This window comes from Peromyscus californicus, unplaced genomic scaffold (assembly GCF_007827085.1).
Source record: "Peromyscus californicus insignis strain IS unplaced genomic scaffold, ASM782708v3 Scaffold_4__1_contigs__length_199733344, whole genome shotgun sequence".
Lineage (NCBI taxonomy): Eukaryota > Metazoa > Chordata > Mammalia > Rodentia > Cricetidae > Peromyscus > Peromyscus californicus.
The window spans coordinates 26,555,258-26,569,277 of NW_026294562.1; positions in this window are offsets into that span (position 1 = coordinate 26,555,258).

Genomic DNA, 14,020 nt, shown 5'->3' on the forward strand with positions numbered 1-14,020 from the left:
TAGCAAAAGTTTGACTTTTTTCTGTCCAATTTGTATCCCTTGATCTCCTTTTGTTGTCTTATTGCTCTAGCTAGAACTTTGAGTACTATATTGAAAAATATGGGGAGAGTGGACAGCCTTGTCTTGTTCCTGATTTTAGTGGAATTGTTTTGAGTTTTTTTCCATTTAATTTGATGTTGGCTGTCAGCTTGCTGTAAATTGCCTTTATTATATTTAGGTATGTTCCTTGTATTCCTGATCTCTCCAGGACCTTTATCATGAAGGGGTGTTGGATTTTGTCAAAGGCTTTTTCAGCATCTAATGAGATCATCATGTGTTTTTTTTTTCTTTCGGTTTGTTTATATGGTGGATTACATTGACAGATTTTCATATATTGAACCATCCTTGCATCTCTGGGATAAAGCCTACTTGATCATGATGGATGATTTTTTGATGTGTACTTGGCTCCAGTTTGTCAGTATTTTATTGAGTATTTTTGCATCAATGTTCATGAGGGAGATTGGTATACAATTCTCTTTCTTTGTTGTATCTTGTGTGGTTTGAGTATGGGGTTGTGGTGATATATTGTGTACCCAATAAAGCTTACCTGGGGATCAGAAGACAGAAACAGCTGCTAAATTAGACATAGAGGTCAGGCAGTAGTGGCACACACCTTTAGTCCTATCACTTGGGAGGCAGAGATCCATCTGGATCTCTGTGAGTTCAAGGCCACTCTGGGCTACGTGAGAGGAACAGAACCAGGCAGTGGTGATACATGCCTTTAATCCTAGGAAGTAATATGGCAGGATTCAGAAAGGTATATAAGGTGTGAGAAAACAGGAACTAGCTCTCTTGAGGCTGAGGATTTTGTAGAGTAAACTAGTGGCTGGTTGTTCTGCTTCTCTGATCTTTCAGCTTTCACCCCAATATCTGGCTCTGGGTTTTTTATTATAAGACCTTTTAATATTCATGTTACACAGGGTCACTGTAGCCTCATAGAAAGAATTTTGCAATGTTCCTTCTGTTTCTATTGTGTGGAACAATTTGAGGAGTACTGGTAATAGCTTTTCTTTGAAATCCTGATAGAATTCTGCACTGAAACCATCTGGCCTTGGTCTTTTTTTGGTTGGGAGATTTTTTTTTTTAATTTATTTTGCAATACAATTCAGTTCTACATATCAGCCACGGATTCCCTTGTTCTCCCCCCCTCCCATCCCCCTCACCTTCCCCCCAACCCCCCCCCCCCCATTCCCATCTCCTCCAGGGCAAAGCCTTCCCCACAGACTGAGGTCAACCTGGTAGACTCAGTCCAGGTAGGTCTAGTCCCCTCCTCCCAGGCCGAGCCAAACAATCCTGCATAGGACCCAGGTTTCAAACAGCCAACTCATGCAATGAGCACAAGATCTGGTCCCACTGCCTGGATGCCTCCCAAACAGATCAAGCCAATCAACTGTCTCACCCATTCGGAGGGCCTGATCCAGTGGGGACCCCTCAGCCATTGGTTCATAGTTCATGTGGTTTCCATTCATTTGGCTATTTGTCCCTGTGCTTTATCCAACCTTGGTCTCAACAATTCTCGCTCATATAAACCCTCCTCATTCTCGCTAATTGGACTCCCAGAGATCCACCCAGGGCCTAGTCATGGATCTCTGCATCCAGATCCCTCAGTAGTTGGATGAGGTTTCTAGCACAACAATTAGGGTGTTTGGCCATCCCATCACCAGAGTAGGTCAGTTCGGGCTGTCTCTCTACCATTGCCGCAGTCTGTTGTGTGGGTATCTTTGTGGATTTCTGTGGGCCTCTCTAGCACTTTGCTTCTTCCTATTCTCATGTGTTCTTCATTTACCATGGTTGGGAGATTTTTAATGACTGCTTCTGTTTCCATAGGAGTTATAGGTCTATTTAAATTGTTTATCTGGTCTTTATTTAATTTTGGTATATGGTACCTATCAAGAAAATTGTCCATTTCTTTTAGATTTTCTAATTTTGTGGAGTACAGGTTTTGATGTATGGCCTGATGATTCTATGGATTTCCTCAATGTCAGTTGTTATGTCTCCCTTTTCATTTCTGATTTTGCTAATTTGGATATTCTCTCTCTGCCTTTTCGTTAGTTTGGATAAGGGTTTGTCTATCTTGTTGATTTTCTCAAACAACTAACTCTTTGTTTCATTGATTCTTTGTACTATTCTCTTCGATTCTATTTTATTGATTTCATCCCTCAATTTGATAATTTCCTGGCATCTACACCTCCTGGTTGAGTTTGTTTCTTTTCGTTTTAGAGCTTTCAGGTGTGCTGTTAAGTCACTAGTGTGAGATTTCTCCAACTTCTTTATGTGGGCATTTAGAGCTATGATTTTTCCTCTTAGTACTGCTTTCATGGTGTCCCATAAGTTTGGGTATGTTGTACATCCATTTTCACTGAATTCTAGGAAGTCTTTAATTTCTTTCTTTATTTCTTCCTTGACCCAATCGTGATTCAGTTGAGTATTATTAAGTTTCCATGAATTTTTAGGCTTTCTGTAATTTGTGTTGTTGTTGAATTCTAACTTTAAGGCTTGCATGGTGGTCCAATAAAACACAGGTGGTAATTCCAATTTTTTTGTATCTGTTGAGATTTGCTTTGTGACTGAGTATGTGGTCAGTTTTAGTGAAGGTTCCATGAGGTGCTGGGAAGAAGGTATATTCTCTTGTGTTTGGGTGGAATGTTCTGTAGATCCCTATTAAGTCCATTTGAGTCATAATGTCTGTTAGTTCCTTTATTTCTCTGTGAAGTTTCTGTCTGGCAGATCTGTCCATTGGTGAGAATGGGAAGTTGAAGTCTTCCACTATTAGTGTGTGGGATTTGATTTTGATTTAAGCGTTAATAATGTTTCTTTTACATATGTGGGTACCCTTGTATTTAGGGCATAAATGTTTGGAATTGAGACTTCATCTTGATGGATTTTTCCTGTGTTGAATATATAATATCCTTCTCAATCTCTTTTGATTAATTTTAGTTTTGAAGTCTATTTTGTTAAATATTAAGATAGCTACAGGGGGGCTGGAGAGATGGCTCAGAGGTTAAGAGCACTGAATGCTCTTCCAGAGGTCCTGAGTTCAATTCCCAGCACCCACATGGTGGCTCACAACCATCTGCAATGAGATCTGGAGCCCTCTTCTGTATACATAATAAATAAATAAATCTTTAAAAAAAAAAGATAGCTACACCAGCTTGCTTCTTAAGTTCATTTGACTGGAAAGACTTTTCCTAGTCTTTTACTCTGAGGTAGTATCTGTCTTTGAAGTTGTGTTTATTGTATGCAGCAGAAGGATGGATCTCATTTTTGTATCCATTTTGTTACTTGTTTCTTTTTATAGGTGAATTGAGTCCATTGATATTAAGGGATTTTAATGACCAGTGATTGTCATTTCCTGTTAATTTTTGGTGGTAGTATTGGGTGTTTCTCTTCTTTGGGATTTGTTGGTGTGGGATTATCTATTGCCTGTGTTTTCATGGGTGCATATAACTTCCTTGGGTTGGATATTTTTCCTTCTAGTGCTTTCTGTAGGGCTGGATTTGTGGATAGGTATTGTTTAAATCTGGTTTTATCAAGGAATATTTTGTTTACTCCATCTATGGTGATTGAGAGTTTTGCTGGGTATAATAGTCTGGGCTGGCATCCATGGTCTCTTAGTGTCTGCATAACGTCTGTCCAAGGACCTTCAGGCTTTCAGAGTCTCCATTGAGAAGTCAGGTGTTATTCTGATGGGCCTGCCTTATAGGTTAGTTGACCTTTTTCCTTTGTAACTCTTAATATTTTTCTTTATTCTGTATGTTTAGTGATTTGATTATTATGTGGCAAGGGGACTTCTTTTTTGGGCCCAGTCTATTTGATGTTCTATAACCTTCTTATATCTTCATAGGCATTTCTATCTTTAGGTTGGGAAATTTTCTTTATTGAATATATTTTCTGTGCCTTTGAATTGGTATTCTTCTCCTTCTTTTTTATCCCTATTATTCTTAGGTTTGGCCTTTTCATGGTATCCCAGATTTCCTGGACATTTTGTGTTATGACCTTCTTGGCTTTAGTGTTTTCTTTGACTGACGAATCTATTTCCTCTATTGTATCCTCCATGCCAGAGATTCTCTCTTCCATCTCTTGTACTCTGTTGGTTATGCTTGCATCTGTAGTTCCTAATCATTTACTCAGAGTTTCTTTTTCCAGCATTCCCTTGGTTTGTGTCTTCTTCATTGGTTCTAATTTCAATTTTCAAATCTTGAACTGTTTCCTTCACCTGTTTAATTGCTTTTTCTTGGTTTTCTTTAAGGGCTTTATTGATTTCTTACAATTTTTTGTTTGTCTTTTCCTCAATTTCTTTAAGGGAATTTTTCATTTCCTCTTTAAAAGCCTCTATCATTTTCTTAAAGTCATTTTTAAGGTAATTTTCTTCTGCTTCTTCTATATTGGAATGTTCAGGTCTTGCTGATGTAGAGCCACTAGGTTTTGATGGTGCCATATTTTTTTTGTTGACTGTATTCTTGCACTGGCATCTACCCATCTTTCCTCCAATTGTTGCAAACGATGTCTGTGTCTCACAGAGCCACTGTTGGTCCAATTGTAGCTCTTAGTCCAATCTGAGCTGGCAGAGTCTGTGTTTCAGAGAGTAGCTGCGGTCTCAGAGGATGAGTGGGTTTGGGGGGTAGAGTGGGGCTTGTTGGTTACAGGGTCTGTTGAGGGGTGGTGGTGGTCAGGCCTGCTTGCAGGAGTCCTGCCTGTTGGCCTTCAACTGGGGCTGCAATGGATGGGTGTGTGGGGGTACTGATTGTGCCGCTGGGCCTAAAGCCTAGAGGCTGAGGCTGGGGTGAACAAGGACTAGTAGAACAAGGACTGACTTTCTAGTCTAATCGGAACTGATGGAGTCTGTGTCTCAGGGAGCAGCTGCAGTCTCGGAGGATGGTTGGGGTTGGGAGTGGAGTGGGGCTTTTAGGTTACAGAGTCCTGTGTGGGTGTGGTCAGGCCTGCCTTTAGGAATTTTGCCTGCTGGCCTACAACTGGGGTTGCAATGGATAGGGGTATGGGGGCACTGGTTGTGCCCCTAGGCCTAAAGCCTAGAGGCTGGTGTGATTGGCTAGGAGAACAAAGACTCACCTCTTGGTCCAATTGGAGTGAAGTCTATGCAGCACATTTTCTTTATCCATTAACCTATTGATCACATCTAGGTTGTTTCCAGTTTCTGGCTATTATGATTAGAGCAGCGATGAACATGGTTGAGCAAGTGTCTCTGGTAGGATGAAGCATCCTTTGTGTATTTGCCTAAGTGTGCTCTAGCTAGATCTTGGGCTTAACTAATCCTCACTTTCCTGAGAAACCACCACACTGATTTCCATAGTAATGTACAAGTTTACACTCCCACCAGTACTGGAGAAGTGTTTCCCTCACTCCACATCCTTGTCAGCATGAGCTGTCATTTGTTCAGTTGATCTTAGTCATTCTTCTGGTTGTAAGATGAAATCTCAGAGTACTTTTAATTTGCATTTCCTTGATGACTAAGAATGCTGAACATTTTTAAGTGTTTCTCACTCATTTGAATTTCCTTTTTTGAGAATTCTCTGTTTAAAATAGTTTCCCCTTTAAAATATTGGTTTGTTTTCATGATATCCAGTTTTTAAAAGTTTTTTTTTATATATTTTGGATGCTAACCCTATCAGATGTATAGTTGGTAAAAATCTTTTCTCACTCTGTTGGTTTCCACTTTGTCTGGATGGTAGCATCATTTGACATGCAGAAGATTTTTAGTTTTATGAGGTCCCATTTATTAATTGTTAATCATAGTACCTGGGCTAATGGTGTTGTGTTCAGAATGTCTTTTCCTCTGCCAATGAGTTCAAGATATTACCCATTTTCCTTTCTATCAGGTTCAATGTATCTGATTTTTGTTGAGGTCTTTGATCCATTTGGAATTGAGTTTTGTGCAGGATGATAAGTATAGATCTATTTGGATTCTTCTACATTCAGCTATCCAGTTTGACCAGCTCCATTTGTTAAAGATATTGTCTTTTTACCAGTGTGTATTTCTGGATTCTTTATAAAAAAATAAGTGTGTAGATTTATGTCTGGGTCTTCAACTTCATGTTGTTGAGTAACATGTCTGTTATGGTGCCAAAACCATGCTGTTTTTACTACAATAGCTCTGTAGTACAGTTTGAGGTCAGATAGTGATACCTCTGGCAGTCTTTAAAACAGCCTTTATGAATCTGTTATAGGTCCTTAAAGAGGCTATGAATAAATCTCTTAAGTAAATTTTATGAAAATACAAACAAACAGGGAAAGGAAATGAATGAAATAATTTAAGACCTGAAAGTGGAAATATAATCTGTAAAGAAAACACGAACTGAAGGAAATCTGGAAATGAAAAATGTAGGAACTCAAACAGGACCCTCAGAGGCAAGCATCACTAGTAGAAAACAAGAAATGGAAGAGAGAATCTTAGGCATTGAAGACAAGGTAGGAGAAATGGATGCCTTGGTCAAAGATAATATTAAACCTGATAAACTCCAAGCATACAACATCCAAGAAATCTGGGACCCTATGAGATGATTAAATCCATGAATAATAGGAATAGGGGAAGGAGAAGAAACTGAGGCACAGAAAATATTTTCAATGAATGCTTAGAAGAAAATTTCCCTAACCTGAAGGAGATGCCTCTCTATGTACAAGAAGTGTACAGAACACCTTTCAACAGTGTTTGAAAGACCAAGAGGGGCAATTGTGATATTTTCCCATCCTTAAAGTTAGTATTACTTGGGACATGGGAGGTGGGACTCATAGCTGACTATGAAAGAGGAAGCCTTGTTCATTGACCTTCAAGATCTCTAGCTATCTAGTAACTTCTGATTCAGATTCAACCTAGCCAGTAGAAAACTCCAGCCACAGAGGAGGTTTCTGGTTACTTAGTTGAGTAAGTAAAATGGTAAGCTTACCTTTAAATTACATTATGAAAAAAAATTAAAATACTGTGTAGCTGGAAGTTTTCTTGCATCCTGCCTGGCCTGCTGTCAGGACAAATCTCTCCCACTCACATCCTAAAGCTGCTTAGTCCCAATTGAACACACAGAAGCTTATATTATTTATAACTGCTTGGCCATTAGCTCAGGCTTATTACTGACTAGCTCTTACACTTAAATTAACCCATAATTCTTATCTATGTTTAACCACGTGACTTGGTACCTTTTCTCAGTTCTGCCTTGTCATCTTGCTTCCTCTGTGTCTGGCTAGTGGCTCCTCACTCTGCCCTTCCTCTTCCCAGAGTTCTCCTCGTCTGCTCACACCACCTATACTTCCTGCCTGGCTACTGGCCAATTAGTATTTTATTAAACCAGTGTACAAGAGCATTACCCCACAGCAGTACCAAAGTCCATACTGATGCACAAAGGTACTTACCCGTAAGAGTGTGCTAGCATTAAAAAATGAATGTGGAACGACAGGACTCTCACGCTCATGGTGTGAAGGGAATGTAAATTGAATTGTCCATAATTTTAAGTTTTTACCTTTCCTTAATTTGTTTCTCCATCTCTCTTAGTGTACACTTGTACATTTATGACCTAAATGAATGCTTAAGCAATGTAACTACACACACACATACACACCAAATACTATAAATCTCTTTTGCAAAAATCTGTTTTCTGGGCTGGAAATACAGCTAGTTCAATAAAGTGCTTGTGGTGCAAACAAGAGGGTCTGAGTGCCACATGAAAAGAGAATGAGTGTGGTGGCACAAGTGTGTAATCCAGGCATTGGGAAGGAGGAGTCAAAGGCATCCCTGGGGCTCCCTGCCTAGCCAGCTTATTCTGACCATTGAGTTCTAAGTTAATGCACTTTCTCCAAAAATAAAGTGGATGGCTCCAGAGCAGCAACAGTTGGGGTTAATTTCTGGCCTCCACACACACATTAAAATTTATGAAAAATATGTTACCTAGCTATTTATCTATCCATCTATTTGTCTATAATCTACCCCTAATCATTTCTCTGCATACTCTGTGTGGCATATATTTATGTATATATGTATGTGTGTAGGTGCATGCACTTGTATATGAATATTATGTGTGTATACATATGTGTTTGTGAACATATATATTGTATTTCTAGACTGATTATTCTGACTTAACTGGGGTAATGTTCACCATGTGTTTACAATGTGTTACAATTTTCAGAAGGTGGGATTTAGTTTTAATTTTTCTTACTGGACTTTACTATTTTCTACTGTTTGAAGAATTTTATGAGAATGTATAATCTTTATAAAAGCAATAAATTTTTTGTTCACCATGCACAAATAGAGAAGACAAAATCTTAAAAATGCCATTAGGTAGAGACACAGACACAGACCCTATGCTGAATAGCCAAAGCTGTAAGTTTTGGTCTCATGTTTTCTCAGCTCCATTTTGTCTGTTCTACATCTCTGTTGATTTCTCCTTTTGCTCTGACTCATTTTCAGGCCCTTGTCCTGGAGGGATTTGACTCCTGCTAAGAAGGAATTGCCTGCTTGTCCCTGTCAGCTTCTAAGTCCTTTGTTCTTCTGTGTCCTCACTGCTATCTCCTTTCCCCTCTCTCCTGTTCTGCTTCTCTCTGCCTTTCCCATTGTGTTTGGGCTCCACAATCCGTCCTTATGACCCTTCCTTTCCTTTTGTCAACCAGCCAGTGTCAAACCACTCACTGTAATCTTTGTTTTTAAAAGTTATTTAAAATTTAAATTTATTTATTTTATTTATTTAAAATTTAAAATTTAGAAAGGGCAGATATATAGTGATTGTATACCCTCAGAGTTGTCTTTCTCTCACAAACACTCCTCATCCTGGCTCCCAGAGACAGTTGAAAGCATCTTTTTTTTTTTTTATTTTGCAATACAATTCAGTTCTACATATTAGCCACGGATTCCCTTGTTCTCCCCCCCTCCCATCCCCCTCACCTTCCCCCCAACCCCCCCCATTCCCATCTCCTCCAGGGCAAAGCCTTCCCCACAGACTGAGGTCAACCTGGTAGACTCAGTCCAGGTAGGTCTAGTCCCCTCCTCCCAGGCCGAGCCAAACAATCCTGCATAGGACCCAGGTTTCAAACAGCCAACTCATACAATGAGCACAGGACCCGGTCCCACTGCCTGGATGCCTTCCAAACAGATCAAGCCAATCAACTGTCTCACCCATTCGGAGGGCCTGATCCAGTGGGGACCCCTCAGCCATTGGTTCATAGTTCATGTGGTTTCCATTCATTTGGCTATTTGTCCCTGTGCTTTATCCAACCTTGGTCTCAACAATTCTCGCTCATATAAACCCTCCTCATTCTCGCTAATTGGACTCCCAGAGATCCACCCAGGGCCTAGTCATGGATCTCTGCATCCAGATCCCTCAGTAGTTGGATGAGGTTTCTAGCACAACAATTAGGGTGTTTGGCCATCCCATCACCAGAGTAGGTCAGTTCGGGCTGTCTCTCTACCATTGCCAGCAGTCTGTTGTGTGGGTATCTTTGTGGATTTCTGTGGGCCTCTCTAGCACTTTGCTTCTTCCTATTCTCATGTGGTCTTCAAGATCAAAAACACTGAAGACACCTTATGCTGGAGAGGATGTGGAGCTAGGGGAACTCTCCTCCACTGCTGGAGGGAATGCAAGCTTGTACAACCACTTTGGAAATCAATATGGCGCTTTCTTAGAAAATTGGGAATCCATCTCCCCCAAGATCCAGCTATACCACTCTTGGGCATATACCCAAGGAATGCTCAACCACACCATAAGAGCACTTGTTCAGCTATGTTCATATCAGCATTGTTTGTAATAGCCAGAACATGGAAACAACCTAGATGCCCTTCAACTGAAGAATGGATAAACAAAATGTGGTACATATACACAATGGAATACTACTCAGCAGAGAAAAACAATGACATCATGAGGTTTGCAGACAAATGGATGGATCTAGAAAAAATCATCCTGAGTGAGGTAACCCAGACTCAGAAAGACAAACATGGTATGTACTCACTCATAGCAGGATACTAGATGTGGAACAAGGATGACTTGTCTGCTACTCACATCACCAGGGAGGCTACCTGGAAAACAGGACCCCAAGAAAGACACAGGGATCGCCCAATGACAGAGAAATAGAATGAGATCTACATGAACAGCCTGGACATGAGTGGGGGTAGTGAAAGGCAAGGGTCGAGGGAAAGAGAGCTTGGGGGAGTGGGAGATCCCAGCTGGATCAACAACAGAGAGGGAGAACAAGGAATAGGAAAGCATCTTTGAAAGAAGCTAACTAAGGTCCTAGGCATCAAGAAGAAAGGCTGGGAGTTGATCCAGTAACAGTGGCAAATTAATATCTGTCAGCAAAAAAGGGAGAAGATACCCGTTATCATATCTGCTTCCTGTGAATATGTGCCTTGTTGATGTGTCTCTGCTTTTCACTTGTTTAATGCAGGCTTCTTGTTTGTTACTGGAAGAGTCCTCCTTTCTATTATTTTTAAGATCTTCTAGGGGATATTTTCACATACAACCATAGCTACTGTCACCCCACTGGTTTTCTGGACTCTTATTAGGGACTGTTGCTCAAGAAGTTCCCTTAAGTGGGGATTTCCTCAGAACTTCTGATGTTCTTGTGAAAGCAGTTCATGGAGAGTCCCCAAAACAGCTGCCAAACACACGGAATCCAGATGCAGATTCTGGAAAAGGAAACCAGGTTTGAGGCTGCCAGCATGCTGCTCATTCCCCTAATTTTTCTATTTAGGCATTTATGCAAAAGCCTTTTGCATAATAAAGACCACTTGGTCTTTTATAAAAATAAGCAATTGGGCAAGTGCATTAGTTTATTGCAAACAAACCTGGGTTGAGGGTTGTATCAGTCAGGGTTCTCTAGAGGAGCAGGACCTATAGGTTGTATAAATATTATAATAGGGGCTTTATTAAAATGGCATATAATTGGTACAGTCTGGGTAGCCCAAAATTGGCTGATAGCACTCTGGAGAGGTGAACAACACACTGTTGAAGATATTTGAGCAACTCAGGTATTAAGAAAAAAAATGATAACACAGTCCAATTACCAAAGTGAGAGTGTGTGTGTCAAACTTCATAGGAGAGTATTTGCCTAGTGTGACCTCAGACTAGGATGATGGATCCCCATCTTTGCAAAACAGATAGATGACAGATGATATATAGACGATAGATAGATAGATAGATAAAAATAAATAGAAAAATCAGAAGTGAGTGAAAGATCAGAACACTTTCTACAAGAAGACATACAAATTGTCAAAAGGGGCTCCATATAATAATCATCAGGAAAATGCAAATTAAAGCCACAGATCGATATCACTTCACAATTGTCAGGGTGACTTTTTTTTTTTTAAGACAAGTTAAATGTTGAAAAAGATATGAAGAAAGGGAATCCATATACTGTTGGTAAGATGTAAATTTGTATAGCCATTATGGAAAAATTATATGGAGTTTTCTCTAAAACTTCAGGTGGAACTACCATAAAATCTATTAATCTCTCCACTTTTCTTTTGAGTATATATGCAAAGGGATTTCAATTCTTGTGTTGCTGAAATAAACCGTACTGCCCTATTTACCACATTATTGACAATTGCCAAGATATGCAGTTAACATATATTTCTCTTTACATTTGAAATAATGAAATGAATTGAGTGGATAGCCATATTAAAGATGATCCTCCCAAACACAGTCAACTCTCCTTATCAATAAGTTTCACATCTGTAGCTTTAACTAGCTTCAGATTGACAACATTCAGAAACCATTGTCTAGTCTGAACATGTACAGGCTGTTTTCCTTGGAATTTTTCCTTAAATAAATTAGTATGGTAATTATTTACATAGCATTTGCAATGTATTAAGCATTTTAAGTAGTCTAGAAATGATTTAATATATACAGGAGAATGTGTGTGTGTTATATGCAAATACAAAGCCATTCTACAAAAATGACTTGATCATCTGCAAATTTTATTATTCTTGGGAGATCCTGGAAGCAATTCCCCACTGATACACAGGGATGACCATGTAAAGCAATCTTTGTTAACTTGATTTGGGAAGAAATGACTGATCTGTGAAACATATATTTATTCAACATATATTATATACCAGTTCCAGTACCAAGTGTTACAAATATAGTAAGTGAACAAATACTATTACAGGGGTTACATTTTCAAAGGGAGAAGGGAAATTTTTAAAAGGGAAAGAAGTGAGTATTGAAATGCAGTGTGTATAGAATGAAATGCTACTCAATCTTTTTCAAAAAGGAGACTCTGTCATTTGTAATTCATGGATGATCCTAAAGAATATTATGCTAAATGAAGTAAGCCATACACAGAAAAATATATATACTGCTGCTCTCATTTGTATATGGAACCAAAATGTTGAGATGGAACCAGTAGAACTGTGGATATCCAAAGTGAGAGAGGGTAGAGTGGAGGGGAGATGCTGGCTAAAGAGCATAAACTTCCTGTTGTGAATGAGTGCTAGATATCTATTACTATTGTTAATAGTAATTGCCTGGATTCGAATATGGTTTGTACCAATTCTGTCTCCATTGTGAGATATAAAGAGAGTGGAAACAGCTTAACTATGGCTTTTAGAGGTGGGACCTTTGGGATCCCTTTAGAATTATATAAGGTCATCAAAATGGGACTCCCCCTCCTAATTAAATATTGATGGTAGCTTGGTAAAAGGAGGGAGAAAGATGAGAAAGTACACACACACACACACACACACACACACACACACACACACACACACACACACAGTTCATGCAATGCAATGCTCTAAATCAGTGGTTTTCAACCTTCCTAATGCTGTGACCCTTCAATACAGTTTCTCATGTTGGGGTGACAATCAATCATAAAATTATTTTGTTGCTACTTTAGAACTGTAATTTTGCTACTGTTATGTATCATAAAGTAAATATCTGATATATAGGATATGATATTTGACCCCTAAAGGGTTTGTGACCTACAAGTTGGGAAACACTATTCTAAATCATCTTGGGATTCTGGTAGTAAGAATACCATCACTGGATGAGGACCCTCGACAATGAATCAGAACCGTTAGCCAAAATAAATCAACTTTCTTCACAACTTACTCCATATGATGTATTATCAGTAACAAAAGCAAGCATGAATATTAATGCAGTGTATTCTTGAAACTTAATAAGTGGATAGGTTTCAATTGCTGTCTTTACAAGTTAGCACACCACAAATGTTAACTGCACTAGGATGTTACATAGGTTGATTATGGTAATTAACTGCCTTTGTAGATCTATGCCTTAGTTACTTTCTCATTATTGTGATAAATACCCTGTCAGAAGCAACTTATAAGCCAGGGCTTACTTTGGCTGGTGGTTCCAGGGGATGACTTGATAGCTGACAAGAAAGGAATGGCTGTGGAGCTGGAGGCCCACTGCTTACATTTGCACCCAGGAAGCAACAGAAGTCAGGTGAGGCTACAGAGCCTCAAGGCCTGTTCCAGTGTTTCATCTCCTCCAGCAAGGCTTCCACCTCTTAAAGGTTTTACAAGTTTCCCAAACAGCACCACCATCTGAGGACCAAGTGTTCCAACATGTAAGCCTGTGGGGGATGTTTCACATTGAAAGCAGAAAACACGTACAAAAACATATCATGGATAGCTAAGAATATAGCTCAGTGGTGGAGGATGTGAGATCCTTAGTCCAATTATTAGCACACTTGCACATGCACACACACACACACACACACACACACACACACAATCAAACAAAACAAACCCCGTTGGTGATGTGCACTTTCAATGTGGATAGTTTCACTTGTTAATATTCTTCAGTAAAACTAGAATAATTGAATGAATATTTTTTGTGTTTTTATAGGCTAAAGGTTTTCTAAAACCACATTTCTAAATTGCAACAAAAACAAAATGAGTCATCCTCCTAGAAATCTTCCCTAAAGAAATAGAGATGCTAAACAAAAACAAAAACAAAACAAAACAAAAAACAAAAAAACAAAAAACACAATTATAGGTACTAACAATAGAAAAATTCCAAAC